This window comes from Mesocricetus auratus, unplaced genomic scaffold (genome assembly GCF_017639785.1).
Source record: "Mesocricetus auratus isolate SY011 unplaced genomic scaffold, BCM_Maur_2.0 Super-Scaffold_100001, whole genome shotgun sequence".
NCBI lineage: Eukaryota > Metazoa > Chordata > Mammalia > Rodentia > Cricetidae > Mesocricetus > Mesocricetus auratus.
In genome coordinates, this window is record NW_024429187.1 from 16,768,213 (window position 1) to 16,790,962 (window position 22,750).

At 45.0% G+C, this 22,750-nt stretch overlaps 1 pseudogene; it reads left to right on the forward strand.

Moving 5' to 3' along the window:
• Window positions 1–6,370: 6,370 nt before the first annotated feature.
• On the forward strand, window positions 6,371–21,877 carry LOC110341397 (annotated as a pseudogene).
• The last annotated feature ends 873 nt before the right edge of the window (window positions 21,878–22,750 follow it).

Consider the following 22,750-nt stretch of genomic DNA (forward strand, 5'->3'; position numbering starts at 1 on the left):
AAGAGAGTACAGAGTAATGATGAAAGAAACTTTTATTGAATTTCTATGAATCTTATTAATAAGCAAAGCCTTGCATGGGAGGAAAGGGCTCTATTAAAGCATAAAATGCTTCCAATGAATGTCTTCAAACTTCATTTGCAGAGGCCTCATGTTTAATTGAACAAATGAGACAAATCCAATCTTAAAAAAATAAAATTTCAATCAAATCTTAGTTTCAAGGTTAATTTAGTTTCAAAAGCCAGCATGTCCTTGGTTGTTTTAATTCATCTTTAGGGCACATGACAGTAAAAGTTTAAACTGGTATCATATTCAACCAGAAATAGTCCCTGCTCTCAAATCAGTGGGGCCTGTCTTTGTCTCAAAGGGCTCTCATGTACTGTCTTAAGTCCTAATTTGCCCTGCAACATTTCTAGACGCACTATTATCTCCAATCATGCTTCCAGAAAGGTCTTCGGGACCATATATCATTCTCATTAGTTTCTTGGTTAACAACACTCACCCAGAGAATCCACAGTAAATATCAAACACTCCCAAGGTAGTCCTTGCAATCTGGTTCTAACACGTTTTCTATCTCCCTGCGTCTGCACAGGTAGGGAATCACCCACATATAGCATTCCTTCACGGCATTTTTTCAGTTCTGTGACCTCAGTTTGTCCAACAGCATACAAAGTTTGCACGTGTGTGAGCGAGCAAGCAGATGTCTTCCACACCTTTGTAGATATTCTCCGGTTGACATGATATTTACAAGGATACCCCCATTTGTGGCTGGGATCCTTCCTGGAAAGTCTGATGAATGCACATAACGGCTGCACAATTACTCTTCAAAACTGTTGATGGAAACTGGATGCCCCCTGTACATCCTCTCCCTCTACTTTCTAGAAACCAAATCCATGAAGGCTGTTTGTGTGTGGCTTAGCTGTGCAAGACAGAATTGTAACTTGAAGTACAAAACAGAATTATGACCCAAACACCACCAGCAGCTGGAGAAAGACACATCTGGAGGTAGGAAAGAACCGCAGAGAGGGGCTGAAACTTGCCCTGGCACTGTGATAAAAGAGAAAACCCTGCCTAGATGAGACAAGACCGGAGGGGGCGCAACACCCTTACTGTTCCCTTTGTGTGAGGACATCCTCCGTAAAAATAATTCTACCCAACAATCCCACTTTAATTTCATCTCCATTCAAAACCCATTGAAAGTAGCCGCCCAGTCACTCCAAGCCAAGCCCGTGGTGCTAATGAGGTAGCACCATTAGCGGTGATGCTCAGTCTGAAGTAATTACCTCCAGAGAGGCGTTCCAGCTTCTTTGCAGCAGTATGGGAAGTGACTGAGACAGTGCTTGGGAAGGCTCTAAAGCAGATGGCTCTGAAAACCCCACACTTGGAAACCGCCATCTCTACCAGTAATGACTTCTGTTAGGATCAGTTTCCTAGTTCCCAGAATTGCATTGACATTACCGGGAGAATTTTTTTCAGCAAGCATCAGTACCCCCTCCCCCCCCGCCATGTGCTTTCTCATACAGCAGAGCCCCTCCCATCTCTGCCCCTCCTGTTTCCTCATTCCCGGCTTTGTCGTTGCTATCTGTCTTGTTCTTGCTGTTTGCCTGTAAATTGTGACACCACCACCCCTCCCCACAGAAAAAGAATAAAGTACTGGGGGAAAACAAACCTAATGGGTAAATTTTGAGGCATAACAGAAACAGCATCAAAAGAAAAAAAAGTGGATTTGGTATTTGTGGGATCCTGGAACTGAAGTGGTAGAGGAACCATGTTGTCACCCTGTTCCCTGTCTCGAGAGGGTAAGGTAACCATTGTAGTGAGTCCTGTGGGGCTTCTGGGGCAGGCATCCTATGAGGACCAGAGCAAGTCCTGCTAATTGCTCCAACATGTGTATCAAGTGGGCTTAAGGTATCTCGGGATGCCTTGGGGACGTCAGCCGTGTATGCATCTCGTCCCAACGCTAAAGACCCTCCGTAAGCAACTCTGCAGGCTTCTTCCTTACTCTGCTCTTACCTGGGTTAAATTCAGTTTCCCATGATGCCCATGGGGACACAGGCACTGAGCGGCTCTCAGGTACCTGCCTCCTGCTAGAACAGGGTTTACTTAGCTACTCTGATGTAATTTGTTAGGTATTCCTTCCCTTGGTCGACCCTGTACAAGTCTGTTCTGCTGCAGAGCAGCCTTGGACTCTCGAAGGGTGTTTCAGAGCTATTGCTGCCCTTGATGCTTGTTGAAAATGCCTTCCTCCAAATTTCCACCAGCTCTTGCCTCCTCCCGTCTAGCCCTAGCTCCAGTCCTCCAACCACCGACATCAACAAAACCTGTGATTTTAGCACCCAAGGAGGGGTCAGTGGGAGATTACATAGGAGGGCTAAGTCCCTGACCTCTCGCCCTCTCTGGACTGGGCCCCGAGTAAGCCCCCGACCCTCCTGCCCTCTCTGGACTGAGCTTCGCACCCTGTGGTTCTCCCCTCCTTTGCTGGTCTGATTCTTCCTTGAAAAGACCTTGAAATGTTTTCTCCTCAGTGCTTCCTCCCACAAAGTCCCATCTCCATAAAAAGTCTTCCCTTCCTGTTGTCTCTCCCGCTCGCCTCCATTATTCACAGCGCTGCACTGCAGAGGTAGGGGTTTGAGCCTTCTTTTTCCCCTCTGCGGGGCTGGAAGCTTCCGGAGGGTTGGGATGATGTGATATTTGTGTTCTGCCATCGATCCCCGTAGCACTTGAGTCCATGCTGATTACTTAGGAACGATACCCCACAGGAGCCTCTGACGGCAGGTTCTGAGGGGGGTGCAGTGATGTATTCACTCAGCAGCACCATTCAGAGGGGCTGTAATGAGACAGACAGCATGCTCAACACAGTGGGGACCCCAGCCTCCCACAGTTTTCAGTCCAGCCTGCGAGATACTTTCAAAGAGTGATGAAACTATCCCGGAGCGGGTGTGATTGGGTTTCCCTTTATAGTCTCCTCACTCATGGGGGTTGAGTTTTCCAGTCGGAGCCATGGCACACTCCAAACAGCAAATTTTTATTTACCTACTGATTTTTTTTAAGAAAAGATTTTTCCTGGGAAGCAGAGATACATGAGAATCTGTCATAAATCTGGAGCATATTTTTCTCTACTTGTTTTGGAGACAGGGGAAACTTAAAAAAAAAAAGAAAGAAAAAAGAAAAGATGCATCTAAGATGTTTCGAATGCTTGCAAATAAATCAGTATCTTAAGGGGAAGGTCAAAGCACAACGATGCTTTTAGCATCCTTATGAATCAAGTGGGCAGTTTCATTCCGCTAATGGGGGAGTAAAATAAAGTGATGTCTCTGCCAGGAGTTCATTCTTCCAAATGGATCTCAAGCAAAAAGGAAAAGCGGCAGGAAAGGGTGCCAGACAGGTACAGAACTCCAGGGTGGTGAGAGGCATAACAAAAACTGCCAAATTTTATTAAATCTATTTAAAAAAAAAGAAGTACAAGTGTGACATCTTTGAAGTCTTACATCCAAAGACGAGGGTCAGAGTTCTGAGGAAGAGTGCTTGGACCCAAGTGATAGGATCTCCTCCGGCCAGGCAAAAGGAGATCTGTGCCTGTACCTGATAGCCCCTTTGGGTTCTGTAAAAGAAGGAGATGGAACAGTCCTACGGATGCCATAGGGTTGTGTGGGCATTAAACAAGATAATCTGTGTAAGACATGTAGGATAATATTTGGCACGTTATGGGGGAAAAAAAACAATAAGACAGCAAGATGACTTAAAAGGAGAGGAGCTTGCTGCCAAGCCTGACTGAACTGAGTCTGGCACAAGCATGCCCAAGTGCACGCACACACATGAGGAGAGAGAGAGAGAGAGAGAGAGAGACAGAGACAGAGACAGAGACAGAGACAGAGACAGAGACAGAGACAGAGACAGACAGACAGAAACAGAGAGACAGAGACAGAGAGACAGAGACAGAGAGAAACACACAGAGACACACACAGAGAGACAGAGAGACAGAGAGAGTCAGGCCCCACACTCAAGCACTGCCCTAGCTCCACTCCTGGGCAGGGACGGCAACACTACAACAAGCAAATATGTGATGGAGAGGAGGGAAAGGCAGAAAACTGAAGCCGTGAGTATACTGGGGACGGAGGCAGAGCTGGAGACTGATGGTGGTGACAGCTAAGACCCTGGGAAGGGAGGGTTTCACAGATGCTCAAAAGAAGGTAAAATAGAAAACAGATTAAAACCGCTCATACCCTGGGCTGAGACTGTCCAGGAATGAGGGGATAACAACCCTACATTCTTTTACCTGCTTCCCAAACTTTTCCTTTAAATTTAAAACTAACCCTAACCCTAACCCTAACCCTAACCCTAACCCTAACCCTCTAACCCTAACCCTAATCCTAACCCTAACCCTAACCCAACCCCAACCCTAAACCCTAACCCTAACCCTAACCACTAACCCTAACCCTAACCCTAACTCCTAACCCTAACCCACCAGAGTTCAGCTACCAGATAAAATACGGATATTTTTTCAAAATCAGAAAAGGTGGTGCAAGCTTGTGACCCAGCACGAGGGAGGTAGAGACAGGTTGATTCCTAGGTCCCACTGGCCAGCTAGCTTAACCCAGTTGGTTGCACCAGGTTCAGCAGAAAACCCTGTTTCAAAAGACAAGGTAGACAGCTCCTGATGGATGTCTTCTGGCTGCCACAGGCACATGTACCTGCACACATATAAACACACACACACAGCCACACACACACACACACACACACACACACACACACACACAAATAACAGCGCAATGTTTATTATGTTACCTGTAAGATGGGATCTCTATGATATGCAATATAATACACACAAAACAAACAAACAAAACGCAAAGAAAGGCAAAGGCTGCTATTGACTGCCTCGCCTTCCTATGAAAACGTTTGCCAAGAAAGTGAGACACTCCTGGCAGAAAGCAAGCTGTCTTGAACAACTACAACGTGGCTCCTTTGCTCAGAGAGGGACCATTAGCCTGATGGTTATTCTATTAAAAAGAGACTGCTGTGTCAACATCACAAGCCAGGCGCTACCCCGGTTTCCAGCAAGGGAACACACTCCTGCCTCTGAGGAGACAGGGGCAGTCTTCAGAGTTGATTTCTGTTTCCTTGACTGGATCAGCAGCTGTCACAGAGGTAAGGTTCCCAGGCTGGCTACTCCAAACCCAGCCTGTACCAACCACCCTGCTGCATCTTCAGGAAACCTTTAGCCTGCATGGATACAGCGGGGGCCCTTGTCAGCCACTTGGCACGTGGAAGCACTCCCTGCTGCTTGCCAATTAGTCTGCAGCAGCTCTTTCTCTAAGGCCCTGACCATGAGAGCAGCAGTTGCCAATTCTCCAAAGACCAAGGGATGCTGAACCCAGTGTTTGTCACCAGCCTGGACTTCAAATGTCCTTGGCATAACCTAGCTGAACCCTTGAGAGATTGTTGTCAGCCCGGAAGATGTGAAAGCTAAGCAGTCTACAAAGAAACGAAAGTGTTCACCGGGGAATTACATTTGTGGGGTTGCTTTAGATGATACAGCAAGCACAGTAAACAGATCTTGGTTTTCGGATCTTGAAACCCACTGAGGTATTTTGGCATTATGCTGTGAATTCTAATAGCGGTGCAAATTTTTAACGTACCACCCTAGAATATTGGTGAGTGTTTTTTGGGGGGGAGTTGTTGTTATTGATTAATTGTTTTCTTAACTCAAGCTAAAGCATGACAATGGCTGTATATCTTATGGTGGAACAGAGCACAGATTTTTAAGAAAGAGGCTAAAATATCTCTGGAGCTCATGTGGGTAGGGAGCACCTGCAGTCTGAACTCCTGTGTGCTCAGCAGGGTGCTCCAAGGCCAGTCTGCAAAATGCGCTGTTTCTGGGACTCTTCTCGGATCCTCTGAAATTTGTCACAGCCTTCTATGAAAACAGAACGCAAAACAAGACAAAAAAGCTACATGGGTGAGAATCCTAAGAACAAAGTCATCACTCATTTTACAGCATAAGAGAACAAGGGAGAATATCACACCGTATGTGAGGACTCATTTTTATATAAAAATGTTGGACAGGTTGATCCCTCGAGGCAAAATTTAACCCACGGTACATGTCCAACCATAATAACATTTGTTCCCAGCCTTGTCTGTTCCAGTTTGTTAACAGAAACACTCTAAGTGGAAAAAGGAATAGAGAGTTCAAGGTAGCAGATGCTGGCACGGTGACAGGGACCACACAGACAGCTCTCCAGAGACCACCCATGGACTTGCTCACAGACAAGTGGTTGATTGATCTGAGAAAGCCAGGGGTCCACAAGTGTGGATGTTATGGATCAAGATTCACTGCACTCAAACTGGGTTAATGTAACTTTACTCAGGGAGAATGCACTTACACAAGAAGCAGGTGACCTCCGCAAGTCCCATCTCCAAGGATTCACCCAGAATGCCCTCTGTGACCCAGCCGGAAGCAACAGCACACCACCTGTCCCGGCCCCAGACCCAAAACCCACTCTCTGTCACGTCCGCACCTGTGACCATACCCAAACAGGCATGGTCAGCGCTGCAGGTGCAGGTGGGGTGGATGTCTCACTACACATAAACTTTGTGGTTTCTTTCCCAGAAGCTATTTCTACCAGTTTACAAAAGAAAGTTTTTCCCTCTTCTGGAACATCACAAAGATCCACCACCTTACAGTGCAAAAACCTCCTGAGGTGCCAAGCAGATAGATAATCTATAAATCTGTGTGGTTCAGAGGAAAGTGACAGCAAGGATGTCAGGTGGTCGATAAAATAAGTCAGGTAATGCAGAGAAGGAGCACAAAAATGAAAATGTAAAACTGGCAAGCGATTCATCAGTATGTAAACCTAATTAAGTGATCTTCTACATTAAGTGGGGGAACTCTTACTCCAGCCCCAACATATATATATATACATATATATATGTATATATATATATATATTATACACACAGAGAAATAGATACAAGCGTGTATAAGCTTGTGCGGGTTAAAGTGGAAAATTGGGGTGGCCCTCGTGCTGACTCTTTCTAGTAACTGATAATTCCCAGCAAAAGTTTACAGTCTGTGTGTATAACACTAGAACAAGAGCAGACACGGCACTTACTGCGGGCCTTAACTCCCGAGCACATGTTAGCTCAGCCAATTCCCTTAAGAGGGATGGAGAAATGAGTCAGCGATCAAGAGAACTTGTTGCCCTTCCAGAAGACCCACGTTCAGTTCCCAGCACCCACATCAAACAGATTACAATTGCCTGTAACTCCAGCTCCAGGTGGAGCTGCACCTCCGGCTTCCTTGGGCCCCACACTCATGCGTACGTACTGAATACAGACAAACACACACACACAACTGAAAATAAAATAAATTCTTAAAACAGGTGACTCTATGAGCTAGACTCCGAGAGCTAGATATTGCTGTTGGGTTGATGGATATACAGAGGGGTTAAGAACACTGTGCAAGTTTACACAGCTGGGACGATCAGGGTTTCGAATCGAGGCAGACTAGAGAATCTGTCTAGAATGTGGGGCCATATTTGCACACATTTGTGCATTTATCAGACATATTTAGTTCACAACCAAAATCCATACAGCCTTGAGATCATAGTTTAAAATTTGAACATGTACATACAAATTTGCATTGCAAAGAAATATGATGACCAATAAGATTTGTGTATTATGTATGGGTGCTGTGGCATGGTGAATTAGGGCTTCTATTGCTGTGAAGAGGCACTATGACCACAGCAGCTCTTATGAAGGAAATCATTTAATCGGGGCGGCTCACTTACAGTTTCAGAGTGCCTGCAGCCATGGTGCTGGAGCCGAGAGTGCTACATCTTGCAGGCAACAGGAAGTCAGCTGACGCACTGGGTGGTACCCTGAGCATAGGAAACCCCAACGCCCACCCCCACAGTGACACACATTTCCTGCAACAAAGTCACATATCCTAATAGCACCACTCCCTATGAGATTATGGGGGCCAACCACACTCAAGCTGCCACACATGTGCTTATGATCCCAGCTACTGGGAAGGCTGAAGAATTAGTGCCTTTATTAGAAAAGATACCAGGGAGTCAGTGTCTCTCTATCTCTCCTCTCCTTCCCTCCCTCTCTCTCCCCCTACCTTGTGTGTATATATATAATAAGTGTGTGTGTGTATGTGTGTGTGTGTGTGTGTGTGTGGTGTGTTAAGAAACAAGGAAAAGTCAGCAATCTTCAAACCTGAAGGAAAGACCTCACCCCAAAACCTGGCCATGTGGACATCCTGCACTCAGAATTGTAAGGACTCTACCCCCGTGGCTCAAGCCATCCATTCTAGGATATTTTGTTATGGCAGCTTGAAATGACTGCCTGATATAGTCATTGAAAGAACCAAATGAGATGCACATGTAAAGTGCTAATTGCCTTGGCATTAAATAGTCAGAGGATGCCAGCTGCTATTGCTAAGCATGAACAACAGTGTTCATGTAAACCCATGACTTCAAAACCAAAGAAACAGCGTGCCACTGTACAAAAGATGTTCTACTGCTTTATTAGCATTTGAATTTGATTAGTCTTGACAAATAGAATTAAGTTTACAATATTAAGGCTTTAGAGCTGGGGAAATAGTTCCATCAGGAAAGTACTTTCTGTGCTGCTACAGGGATCTGATTTGGGCTCCCAGAGGCCACACAAGATAGAAAAGCATGGTGGCATGCACCTGTAATCCCAGTGCTTGGGGAAGAGATGGGTAGATATCTAGAGCTTGCTGGAAAGCCAGCCTAACCTAATGAGCAAGCTCAGAGTGAGTGGGAGACCCTGTCTCAAAAATCAGGCAGTGGCATACTAGAGGAACGACACCCAAGCTTAACTTCTGGCATACACACAAGCACACACATATGTACCAACATACACATGGACATATATATATATATATATATATATGTTGTTAGATTTCAATTTTTAGTGTAAAACTAGTTTTTTTTTACATTCATTTATGTGTGTGTAAGGACATATGCGTGTTCATGCCATGGCACATGTGTGGAGGTCAGAGACCGAGTTAGAGGAGCTATTTCTCTCCTTCCATAGTGTGGGTCCTAGGAATAGAACTCAAGTCATCAGACTTGGTGACCAGCCTCACCCACTGAGTCATCTTGTCGGCCCTAGGTTTAAATTGTGTATGGTAATCTTTCTGCCAAGGAAAAAGAAGACTGTCTTACCATCAAAAGACTAGTCAACAATTACACACGTGGTATAGCTGAGAAAAGAAAGTTGTCTTCTAATTCAAAATGAATACAGACTTAATGGGATATGTGTCTTACTCAAAACCACCAAATTTCACTGTGAAGAAATCATTCTGCACCACATGTGAATGAATTCTCAAGATTGGCGACGTCTCGACATTTGAACCATGAGTCAAAGCGTGCAGAATTCACGAAAGGCAGGGCAAGGTGATCTTGAAACACCTTGTGAAAACCCAGAGCATATCCTTTGGGACTGACTTTGCAGCAAACAACTAGCCCACTAAGTCACTAAAATGAGAAGTCCCCCAGGTGCTCATGTTAACTTCAAAAGCCTAGATGTCTACCCCAAAAGCATCAAGGAGCTCTGATAGCTCTGAACCTGAAGAAAGAGTGAATAACATACCTGGTAATTCACATGTGTGCACATGTGTAACCATGCATGTGGAGGCCAGAGGACAACCACAGACATTGTTCCTCAGAGGATGTCCAGCATGTTTCTTGAGACAGGGTCTCTCATGACCTTGGAACTCAACAAATTGGCTAGGCTGGCTGGCCAGTGAGTCCCAGGGATCTACCTGCCTCCTCAGCTATGGGATTACAACTGTGCACAGGTTGGGTTCTAGGGATTAGACTCAGGCCCTCATGCTTACAAAACAAGCACTTTACTGACTTAGACATTCTTCCTAGTTCTAGGAATTTGTTAAAACGACAACTACGTTAGCTTGTCCAAACTGTCACAACAAAACACCAGTAGGCACAGACGAATCAGTTTAAAAATAGGAAATCATGTTTCCACAGTCAGGAGCTAGAAGTCCAAGATCAAGGTCCCTTCAGAATTAAGTTCTTGTAAATGGCTCTCCATGACTTTAAGGTGTTCATCTCTCCATGTCTTCATCCCCTGTGTGTCCATATCTCCTCTACATATAAAGAGACCAGTTTATACTAAGTAAGGGCCCACTCTACTGGCTTCATTTTGGTTCAATTGCCTCTTTAAAAGGAAACCTCATTTTCTTCAAAGGCATAGGCACTAGTAAAGTACCCAGGATCCTGTAAATAACCTCTCACCCCTGCTTCTGTACATGAAGCTCATTAAGTCAAGAAGAAGAAGGAGTGGGGGCCTGGAGAGATGGCTCAGAGGTTAAGAGCACTGGCTGCTCTTCCAGAGGTCCTGAGTTCAATCCCCAGCAATCACATGGTGGCTCACAACCATCTGTAATGAGATCTGGCGCCCTCTGCTGTTACGTAGATGTACATGCAAACAGAACACTGTGTACATAATTAATCTTGGGGGGGGAAGGAGAGGAGGAGGACAGGGAAAGGAAAAGGAGGAGGAAGAGGAGGTGGAGGGGAGGAGGAGAAGAAGAGGAAGAGGATGAAGAGGATAGGAGAAAGAAGAGGGGGAGGAAGAGGAGCAGGGGGAGGAAGAGGAAGAGAAGACAAAAGCTGGTGAGAGGAGGTGGACCAGTTAGAATATTAACAAAATAAGAGAGGGGTAAGGAAGAGTAACTACAACCAAAAAGCATTGTATACATACATGAAAGTGTCACTATGAAATAAACTATACATTACTAGCATATAGTAATAAATGAAGATTTTTTTTAAAAGGCTGCCTCCAAACATGGGCACATGCTGGGGCTGAGTTTCAGTGTGTAAATGTTGTCTTCACAGGAGGACACAATTCAGGTCATAAGAATGATCCATGAAGCTGGGCGTTGGTGGGGCACGCCTTTAATCCCAGCACTGGGGAGGCAGAGGCAGGCGGAGCTCTGTGAGTTCGAGGCCAGCCTGGTCTACAGAGCGAGTTCCAGGACAGCCTCCAAAACAATACAAAGAAACCCTGTCTCGAAAAAAATATAATCCATGAGATAAGGACCTAGAAAAGAGGGTATCATTGAGACACGCACATTCCACCAAAGAGGAGTAAAATTTCCCAACCCCAGGAACTGGTGGTGGAAAGAGTCAAAGTCGCCAGGGCTCTCCCCAGCACCCTGATATGTGCACCTTGTTGAGGCACATGCAAGCAAAGCCACAGCACATCAACTTGAGGGAGGGTCCGGGCAAGCAACCGCAGGGAACAGGGAGCTCCAGTGAACTCCTCGGAGAATGGTAATGAAGTGACAGAAGGCATTGCTACAACATTAAGTGGCTCAGTAGAAGATTCACATCTGCAAAACGTGTGCCGGGCTCTTCGGTCTCTGTAGGTTCATGGAACGCAAGAAGGTGGCACTCAAAACCCTGCTGTCTTCATCATGAATGTCAGCAAGAAGCCAGTGCCTTCTGGTGACTTCCGCAGAGCCATCCTGAGCCACCAGCCAGCCAGCCCAAACTGTAAGGACAGCGATCAACCAGGAGAGGAGTTGGCAGTTCAGGGGACTCGAAGGAAAAGCTGGGCACAGAGTTCATCCTTTACTTAAAGACAGAGGCTGCCCTGACACCCCCTACCCCATGATGTAATCCATTCATCCAAAAGCAAAGTGGTCCACACCAGCGTGACTCTGCAAGTGCTCCAAGGTGCCAAGATGGCAGTGAACCAGTGGAGCACAGATGCCACCACGATGTCTGTGCCAGCTGCCCACAGCATCCCATGGGTCCTAGAGCAGATCCCGTGTCTGCAACAGCAGCAGCTCCAAATGACCCAGCTCACGGAACAAATCCAAGAGTAAGTAAAACAGAAGGATTGCGCATGCGCTCCGCTGTGGAGTGGCTGATATGGACACTCGGGTGACCTTAAGCAACCAAGTATCCCATAAGGTGCCCGAAGCAGTGGTTCTGCTCTTTCAGAATGCCTCAAGCCTTATCTGTCTCCACATGCCTTGAAATAACCAAGCTGCTTCGTGCAAGTGTCTCCTCCACAGCCCACTCAACTGTCCTTGGCTCTTACACCCTTCACCTTGCAGTCTGATAGGAACGTGGGTTGTCCCCAACTTCGTGTCTGGCCTCCCAAGCATGCTGCTACTTCAGACCCCAGACTGTATGCTCTTTTGTGATCCCTTCTCCACTGTGGAACTCGGGTCATCCGAGAAAAGAAAAGGGAAACCCCCAAACCACTCTGCCTCGACTTTGGATGTCAAGGACAAAGTCATCCTCTACAAACAAAAGCATCGTACCCCTGAACATATTCCCAAGTGCAGCGCACCTATGTCCAAGTTGAAGCTTAAGGCAGCTTTGTGGGACCCTCCACCATGATACCTTTGCTAACAGTAGAGCCACATTGACAGGTCGCTGCTGCAGGTGTGGGAAGAACTCATCTACCAGGGCCCTCCAGATCCACGACCAGACGCACACCAGAGAAAAGCCTTGTCTGCAACGTATGCGGTGAGGTCTGCTACATTACATACTGGGCCAAACAATAACTCTGCCAGGGCAGAAACCTGGCCATAGAGAACACCTGACTGTGCCAGATGTGAAGGGAGAGACGTTTTCCAAGGAGTCTTGTGGGCGTGGACCCTGCTGTGTGGATCCAGTGCTTTAGTGTCCTCCACAGTGGTCTAGCCATGAAGACCAAGGAGACCCACATGATCCAAAGCAGAGACATCCCTACCTGCCTGTGTCCCGGGGGGGGGGCATCTCTGTGGTAAGCAATGCCACACTTTCCAAGCTAGTGGCATGAGCCAGAACGTGGAGAAGCCTAGTGTTCCCAACCCCGTGGTCAAATACCAGGTCCCCCAGTTTCCGGAAGAAAACAAGATTGCAGTCAGCAATGTTGGAAGGGGGACGCAGTCGGGGCGAGATTCCATATTTTCTATTTTATTTTTCAGTTTTCCGTTTTTTTCCTTAATCCATCTCCTCCTGTTTTCTTTTTCTCTTCTTGATATGTAAATGATGTTTATGCTTGTAAAACACAGCCTTGGGCAATCCTACAATCATGATTGCTGCATGCTGCTTTCCAAAAACCGAAAACAAAAAAACAGGAAAATAGAAAAACAACAACAAGATGCTAAAGAGCTTTTTTGTTTGTTTTTGTCTTTTGTTTTATTTTACTTTTGGAAGAAGTAGGTTTTGAAAAATACTTTTGTTGCTTGGGCAAACCATATATATACTAGAAATTATGTAAGGCCTCATAGCTTTTTCCAAAGGCTGTGACCTGTTTCGGAGCAAAATAGTCAGGACTCATTGGACCGCAGTGGAAGAGACAACTATGTACCCCAGTGGGGGTGGGGATGTGTGACAGTGTCCTATGGTGACTATGCACATCTGTGTAGGGAGAACTGACTCCTATGGTATATTCATCTTGTGGTTGTTTTTGTTTTAATGTACTTTAACATGAAAGAAAGAAAAAGAAACCTCAGAAAGCTTAAAAAAATTTAATACACTTCCTTAAACCTTGGAGCCTTTGGTAGGATGCCCTCCACAAACTGACCTTGGTTTCTGGGGAGCCTAGGACTTACACCTCCCACAAACCACCTTCTCCCCAGACCCTGGAGTGGATGGGCATCAGAGCCGGCACCTCGGATGATTTGATATGGTTCTTCCATGCCTGCCACATGGAAAAAAAATGCATGTTCCTTCTTAAGAGAGAAATTCCAAGCAGGGCCAGTCCTTCCCATCACAGCTTCTCATTCTTTCTGCTGTTATTGTTTCATTCCTTATCCCAAGTCCTGAAGATTTTCACACACACACACACACACACACACACACACACACACACACACACACACACACACAGAGTCATTATGAAGGCTACAAAGGTAGAACAGGGATGTTTTGGAAGTGAGGGCCTTATATACCTCATTTATATTTATTTTGTAGCAGAGAAAGGAGGGAGGGGAAGAAGGGAAGGAGGGAGGGAGGGAGGAAGGAAGGAAGGAAGGAAGGAAGGAAGGAAGGAAGGAAGGAAGGAAGGAAGGGTCTACTTTGCTATTTTGTGACCAACAAAGTATTCCCAGGTCTTAAACCTGAGGGGTCCCAGTACTGGTAAGCAGCGCTGGATGTTCAAGATGTCTTCATGATTAGTTTCATGGGTTTGTTTATTTTTTATTACATTTGTGTTTATGTAAGAACTTTGAACAGCTGTTGTAACCGCTCTTACGGTTTAATGAGGAAGAGACTTATTTCTCCAGAGAATGTGGATGAAGCCTGTTATCCAAAGTTTCCCCTCTTAGTTGTTGCACCTGATGCTAGGATCCAGAAGTTTGTTTCGGTTTTTGCCTGGCCATGCTTTTCCCTCTGGGATTGTAAGTGAACCCTGTGAGAAAGCATTCACTGGCTGGACCGTTAGCCCGTTTGCACTATGAACTGGCTGTTGTCACAGAGGACATACCAGCTATGGCTTTCTCACACCCTGTGAGTGAGTGTGTGAGCCACAGGGTAGTTTTTTTTTTACTTGCTAATGCTGTCTATCCGAAAATAATTTTGAATATTTTTTCTGCCTCCCAAAAAAAGAAAGAAAAGAGCAATATACAAATATACATTGATAACATAGAGAGAGACAGTAATAACTCAGGGATTTGTATGTAGGCAGGAACAGCCCAGGAGATGTATATATAGATATGAGCAACCCACTAATTTAAAAAAATGAGCAAAAGAATTGCACTGAAGAGACAATCTGAGTGTCCAGTATTACACCATGAAGACATGCTACATCTCCTTAGAATTCATAGGAAAAACAACCAAACCCACAGTAACGCACCACCATCCCATGCCCCTTAATTGGCCAGAATTTTGAAGTCTGAGAGTATCAAGCACTGACAAATACACATGGATCAATCACTGGACATAATACTGAGCTGGTGTTTTGCAAAGTACACATGATGCAAAGAAGTCAAGGTCATCTTGGTCAAGGTCAAGGTTAATTGTACCTTGATCCAGAAACGCTTGTCTTAGGACTAGTAACTAGCAAGCTTTGCACACCTCCATCAATAGACACAGAGAAGTTCTCGGAAGGGTTACCTGTAACAGACCAGTGAAAAAGCAGCTGTTTACCCCATGATTATAGCACAGTATATATGTAATGTGTGATCTCAGGATGGAAACGGCCATGGGGGTGGGGGGCACTTACTGACAAACCAAAGGCCGCAAATGATTATCGGAAGCAGAAAGGCCGGTGAAAAGGCAACTCAGAAGTGCCTACAGAATGGTTGCTTCAGTTGGCTTACATCTCAACGCATTCAAAAACATACAATGCAGAACTGGAGAGATGGCTCAGTGGTCAAGAGCACTGGCTGCTCTTCCAGAGGACCTGGGTTCAATTCCCAGCAACCACATGGAGGCTCACAGCCTCCTGTCGCTCCAACTCCGGAAGATCTGGAACCCTCTTCTAGCCTCCACAGGTACCATTTTCACGTGTGTGTACCCCTTCACAGACACATACATGCACATGATTAAAAGTAAAATAAACCAAATACATATTTAAAAAAACATACAATATATTCTTAGGGACATAAATGTGCATGTTAAAATCAGAAATAAAAAGGAAAGCTAAATATAAAATCTAAGACAATGGTACTTCTGAGGAAGAAACAGATGTAGTGGGTGGAATACACTCTAGAGGTATTTGCTGAAATCCATTCCAAACCCTGTAACATTCATCAAGGGTTTTCTTATAATTTGTTTATGATCCACATCCAGCACTTACAACAACTAAAATACACGGTGGGAGTTGAACACATCAGATACAAATGCTAGGCAAGATTATTAGAAATGACTCTAAAACTCTAGCCAGCTTAGCTCTGTCAAGTTCTCATTTAAACTCCTGGTGAGTAGTTATTTCATAAAAACACTTCATGGTGATGAGTGTCAGGGTGACATAAAATGATGACTTTCCCCCAAATCTTAACTCTTTGGGTTCCCTATGAAAGGTAGATGTATAACGTTTCAATGCCAGGATGCAAACTCAAAGCCTTACACATGCTATGCAAGGACCCTACCCCTGAGTCACATCCCTAGCCCAAGTTTCATATTTGTTTAGATAACAGTCACTGGGTTGGAGAGAGGGGTTGGAGTTTAAGAGCCTGTACTGCTCTCAAAAAGCACCTAAGTTTGGTTCCCAGCACCCATTTCAGACACCTCAGAGTCAACAGTAATTCCAACTCTAGGGGGTCTGACACCTTGGCTTCTATGAACACTTGCATATACATATTAAAAATTAAAAATGAGGCTGGGCGGTGGTGGCGCACACCTTTAATCCCAGCACTCGGGAGACAGAGGCAGGCGGATCTCTGTGAGTTCGAGGCTGGGCTGGACCGATAGCCTCCAAAACAATACAGAGAAACCCTGTCTCGAAAAACCAAAAAAAAAAATTAAAAATGAGATTAATCTTTTTGAAAGATACTATTTGATTTGTTTTATAACAAAAAAAGATTACCTAGCAGTGTATTCTGCCTCCTCTTGCTTATTTTGGAAGGCAAAATATAAGGGCCCAAATTTTTTAAAATAAATATTCAAATTCAAAATTAGTTCATAAACATACAAATAATAGTTCTGAGAATGAGATCTGAATGCAAACAACAGGTTGTCCAGAAGAAAGACACAAGTCCCACTGTAACCCACACCATTTACAAGAACCATCCCTTTCAGCCCCAGCTCAGAATCCCATGGCCTGACCAAGCTGTCAGCTGCTGGCCCAGAAGGAGGAGGAAGCCCAAATACTGTGTTTGCCCAACTCTACTACAGAAGAGCACATCGTGTGGTATACGGAAACAGCACTCAAGCTCACAACCTAGAATTGGCATTGCCTATATCCTAGGGCTACCAGGGAAGACGGGTGGAACAAAGGAAGGGTGGGCTGAAGGGGGAGAGAAAAAAAAACCCATCTTGTGAAATCACCCCGGATTGCTCTTCTTGCTACTGCCTGTTCAGCAGATGCTGGGTTTTGACATAATTCAAAAGCAATCCTGCCTAGGTATTTGACTGTTTGGCTTTTTACTAAACCAATCTGAGTGACACCGCTTCACCGTGCACAAAAAGATTATTCCACAACAGTTTCCCACAAGGGTTTTTTTTTAAATCCCTTTAATACCCCTCACCAACTTTATAACAATTTTTAATAGGTTGTACTTCAAATCCTTAACAATCCTAAAGTTTCATTCCAGATCAAGTACCCAGCACACTAGTCTTAAACTTCCACCAGGACCATCATGGAGCGTCAACAGCTTGTGATAAAAGTGGGAATAGACAGGAAGCCAGGGCATCTAAAGTCCCAATATAGAATTCATGATTAAAGATAGGGGCCCTTGTTTCTACTTGGAAACTAAAAGATTACCATGTCAGAATATCTTCATGACTTACAACTAGCCTTGAATATTGTTAAGAGCCGATGCTGTTCGTAAACATGGTACAGAACCTCAAGCCACCTTCTCTACAGTCTTCCAGGGGTTCTTCGGGGCCAGTAGGGGTGTGACATTGCAATGCTGAGCTTTGTCAAATTCAATTAAATTTCAAAACAATGTCAAAATACAGCAAGGAAATCCTGTCACACCACACTATGGGAGCTAGACACTGCAGGAATGTGTTGCATTACTTATTTTTGGCAGGCATGATCAAAGCAAAAGGGAACCAAGACAGAGAGACCCATCATTACCTACATAGACTGATCAGAACATGCAAACCACATGTAGGCATGGTGGATACAGACCCATGGGTTGCAAAATGGAGCTTTAAAAGCTTAGTGGCTCAGGAAGCCATCAGAATGAAGCTATGGGAGGATTAGACATAAGAGAGCTTATTGCTTTCTATTTGTAGACCCTTACAACTATTAACAGATTAACTAGAGAATTGGGAGTTTTCAGAACTGACCAGCCACATGACATGGGTTTCTTATTCTAATCAGAGGAGCCTTTTAAGAGAGAGAAGGGGGATTTGTTAAAATGCTCCAGGGGTCTTCATAGCAGTATTATATTTGGGGGTGGGAGTCCCAATTCATAAAATAAATGACATCACGTGACACCGTGATCATCAGGCTCCGCTTCTAGGCCCAGTAACCTTCTCAGTTGTGACAGGGCATGAGAACCCAGGGACAAAAGGAACAATACCAGATGTCGGAAGTGCCTGAGACCTGAAAGGAAGCAGCTGGTAGCTGTATGACACTGCCAGTCACAGGTTCCAGGGTGGGCATCTGAGCTTAGCATGTGGGAATGAAAAGGTCCCCCTCCCTGGAACCTGTGGGACAATCCTGTGAAGGAAAACTGCAATAAGGACAAAGGGTGCAGTGTTTTCAGGTTAAGATGGGCCCTAGACACGGTTCACTGCTTACGAAAGGGATGGACCAACTGCGCACTCAGACATGATGATACATTATTTATGATTTATTAAAGCTTGCCTGAGGATTCAGAAAGCAAAGCCAGCCTTAAGCTATAGAGATCAGGAAGTGGTGGTACACACCTTTAATCCCAGGACTCAGGAGAAAGGCAGATGGATCTCCGAGTCCAAGACTATCCTGGGATACTAGAGAGTGAATCAAAGCTCACACCTTTAATCCCAGGATTTGAGAGTTATAAAGGGTAGAGAGGCATTCAGTCTGGGAATTAGTTTCTAGCCATGTTGAGGAGAGCAGAGCAATGTGAGTGAATCTGAAGAGCAGTGAATTTGGAGCAGTTTAAGGATCACCCCTTTGATCCAAGCTGAGGTAGAGGTAAGAGCTAGTGGCTGGCTGCTTTACTTCTCTGATCTTCAGCTAGAAGCATGAACCCCAATATCTGTCTCTGGGTCTTTTATTTATTGTGCTCCTCTGAGGCTGGACTAACCTGCCTTCTACAGCCCTGGGCACTGTTTCCCCCACGCAGAGCAGTACAGCCACGGCTGACAGAAAAGCAGACTTTAAGAGCATCTCAGGATGCTTCTAAAAAATTTGGGGACCCCCAAATTGGGTGCATATATTACAAGGGAAATACAGAGTTCCTTTGGCAGAGGTGCTAGTCTCATTACAAAAGAATTTTAAAACAGAGTTGGTAGGAATGTCAAGAACAATTTTGTTAGAGTCCGAGAGACAAACACCAGGGCAGACCAGCTGTAAGTCTTGGCAGTGGTCAAAGAGAGACAGAAGAGGAAGGGTCAAAGGGAGGCCCTTAGGAAAGCAGGTAGGTTCAGTGTTGGGGATCAGTGAGCACGGCAGACGGGTAGCTGCATGGCAGAAGGGAGGGAGCTTCCAGAAAAAAAAAAGAACGAGAAACCTCAGAGAGTCAGGGAAAGCATGCTCAGACTTTGTCCAGAATCAGAAAGAAAAAGATATTGAAGATTGGAAAAGCAAAAGTTTTGCCTCTCCAAGTAACTCAGGAAATGGGTTGACTGCACGCAACTTTACAGTTGCCCCAAGGGAGGGGTTTCTGGGAAGGATAAGTACATTATCTCATTAAGGAGATAATTACTCCCCCCTCCTCCTTAGCATGGCTTTAAGTAAATCAGCTTCCCTGGGGGATGAACTCCTGGTAGGTGATTGACAGGCCCAGCTGGATTAACTCTGAAGGGAGGAGGTAATAGGATGTAATGTTCTCATTTTTGGAACAGATCAGAACGTCATGTGTCCACCCAAGGCCAGAAGTAGACTTCATTAGGAAGGGGTTCATCCTCCATGCTCTCTGAGGCTACAATCTATCTAGCTACCTATCAAGGACACATGAACTGCTGTTGTAAACACCATACTGGGAGATGCACCACCATAGGCTGTAAAGCTATGCCCCAGACCAGTTCCAATTCTTCCAACCCAGCAACACCAGTTCTTAGAGCTACACTGTTCTGGGTCTGACTGGGGTCTTTCACTTCCCAGCAGAATGACCCCAAGAAAATTCTCAAAACTCTCAGATCCTGCAAAACCTTCAAAAGCACCTGCGTCATCAGGTCCCCAAGGAATGAAACAAATCATAAAGTAATGGGGGAATGTCCTTCTGGATATACGCTTCTCTTATTGGTTGATGAATAAAACACTGATTGGCCAGTGGCCAGGCAGGAAGTATAGGTGGGGCTATGAGATGAGGAGAATTCTAGGGAGAGGAGGCAGAGAAACTGTTGTGCCCAAATTCTGAACCCCAAAATCACCAAGAGGCCAATTTCGATGCAAAAGCAAAGAGTCTTTTATTGTAGATGTTTAAGGAGCTAACCCCATTAGCTCGGGCCCTTCACCCCGCCACTATGGCTAATGGCTGGAGAAAGACCCCAAGCAGCCTGGAGGCAGGGACCTAAAAGGTAGCGTAAAGGGAGTGTCTAGGGGTATGAAACAGTCTCAGGATTGGTGTGCTTCCAGGTTTGGATGACCCGCCCTGTGTTGATTGGTCAACTGGTTATTATGGCCCATAGGCCCTCCCAGGGTGGTTGCTATGCTCTGCAGGTCACTGTTGTGTACTATCCGTAAAGCACACCCAGAGCCGTAAAGCACATCCCCACCAGCTAACTTCTGATTGGTTCCTTGCCACAAGGAGGGCATCTGACCTCTTGCTGACCAGGACAGGAGCAGCAAGCCTGTAATGGCTGCTAAAACAGGAAGGCTGGTCACTACAAGACCACCAGGAAGAGATGCCATGCATAGACCTGAATGATAGGCCAGGCATTCTCCGATAAGGCCATGTAGAAATACATAGACTAGCAGTTATGGGTTAATAATTAATACAGAGCTAGCCAGTAAGAAACCCTAGCCATCTGTCAACAGTTTAATAATTAAATGTCTCTATGTGCTTATTTGGGGCTGAAGAGTGGCAGGACCTGGCTGGACAAAAACATTCATTAACAATAAAGTACTCACCCTGATGGTTTCCATAGAGTGAACTCTGCAAGTTTTAGCAATTATTATCTCAGTGTCTTTTAGCTGTAATGACTTAAAGGGAAGGGGGATTTAAAAAGTAAGATGCCGGCGATCAGCTTCATCACAGATAGACTTCTGCTTAAATAATAAATTATGCTCAGCTTTTGGGACTTGGTTAAATGATTTCCCTGCAACTTTACAGAACAAAGAGAATCTTTTGGCTCTGTACCAAAGGCCCTACTGTCATGTCCCTGCCTTCCCTCAAGCCTCATAGGTCACCACAGTGCCAACAGGTTGTAAATCACTCTATAGATCAATTGAGGGCATTTAAGACACACACAGTTCTTATAAACACGTATTTATTAAGCCACAATTCCACCCAAGTCACAAAAATTAGAAATACATATCTATAAACCAGTTTTAATTTTGCAAACAAAAAAATCTAGATACAGCTATTTTAACTTTTACATGTGACGAACTTTTGGGTTATTTCATAATAGAATTTTTAATATATAATTTTTAATATATAATTTGTATTTTATGCTTTTCTTTTACTTAACTATACAAGCTTAGAAAAAGTAAAACTCATTCAAATTACACGCAGGAGAAGTTTACAGTATTTAATACACTTAGCCCCAAATACTGAACTATTTACAAATATACCCCATTTCACATACCACCCTGTCAACCTAGTGTCCTTTTTCATTTTTACCCAGTGTCCCCACGCAACATCTGAAACCTACCAGGAGCACTAACTTCTAGCTACAAAGGAGGACTCAGCAAGGGGAACCCTGGGTGCCTGTGTCCAATATTAAAAGGTTTGTTCCCAGGGTTGAAGTTGGCATTGGGAAGGGAAGGCGCAGGAGCCAATGATGCCGTGATCGAGCTTCTGAGAAATGGGACAAGGCCGAATCTGCAACTTTTGAACAAGGAGTCATCGCTCTTCTCTGCCAGGATGGAAGACAGTGAGACTGACTTGCTGCTGTGAAGGAGTTCTTGTTCTGTCCCCTACCCACGTGTGATTACAGAGTCCGTGGTTGTTTACCGGCTCCATCAGAGCCGGTACCCATCAACGTTGTCCAGAGCCGCTCTTCTGTGAAATTGCTCATACCAAACAGAGTTGTCCGGACCTGAATTTTCTCATCAGGAAAACACTTTCTTCAAAGTCAGGAATGCTCTGTCTATGTTTAAAGCTTCGCGTTCACCCTTACATACAGAGCCTGGAGAAATGTCTGTTACCCCCACCTCCCTATAAGATGGGACCACACATGGGAAGGATACCGGGTCTGGATTTTCTGGATGTCTCCTGTTTCTCTTCCAGGTGTTTCCTATCCCAAACCCTGTACTCTTCAGCCTAGCCACACACATCCCCTCTTGACAGCAGTTCAGTTTCAATGTGGGACTCCGACAAGCAATGGAAAGACTTGTGCTCCTCGCTTTTCTCATGGCTATGACCAAATACCTACCCGACAAGAAGCAACTCAGGAAGGAAACGTTTCTTTTGGTTCATGGTTTGAATACACACAGTCCATTGTAGCAGGGAAAGTGTGGTGGTTTGAGATATGTCCCAGATGGACTGATGTATTTAACACTTGGTGCCCAGTATGTGGTGATGTTTCAGAAACTTGTGGGACCCTTAGGACAATGGCCTCACTGGAGGAAGCTAAGTTACTGGGGGTAGACTTTTTTAGAGTTTAGAGCCTCACCGCCACTTAAAATTTTCACTCTCTGTTTTGTATGTGTAATTGAGAGATCTCTTGACTTCCTGTTCCACTCACCTGACACTATCCCTCCCCCACCATGATAGACTGTACCCTCAAAATGTGAGCCAAGACAAACTCTTCCCTTAGAATTTACATTT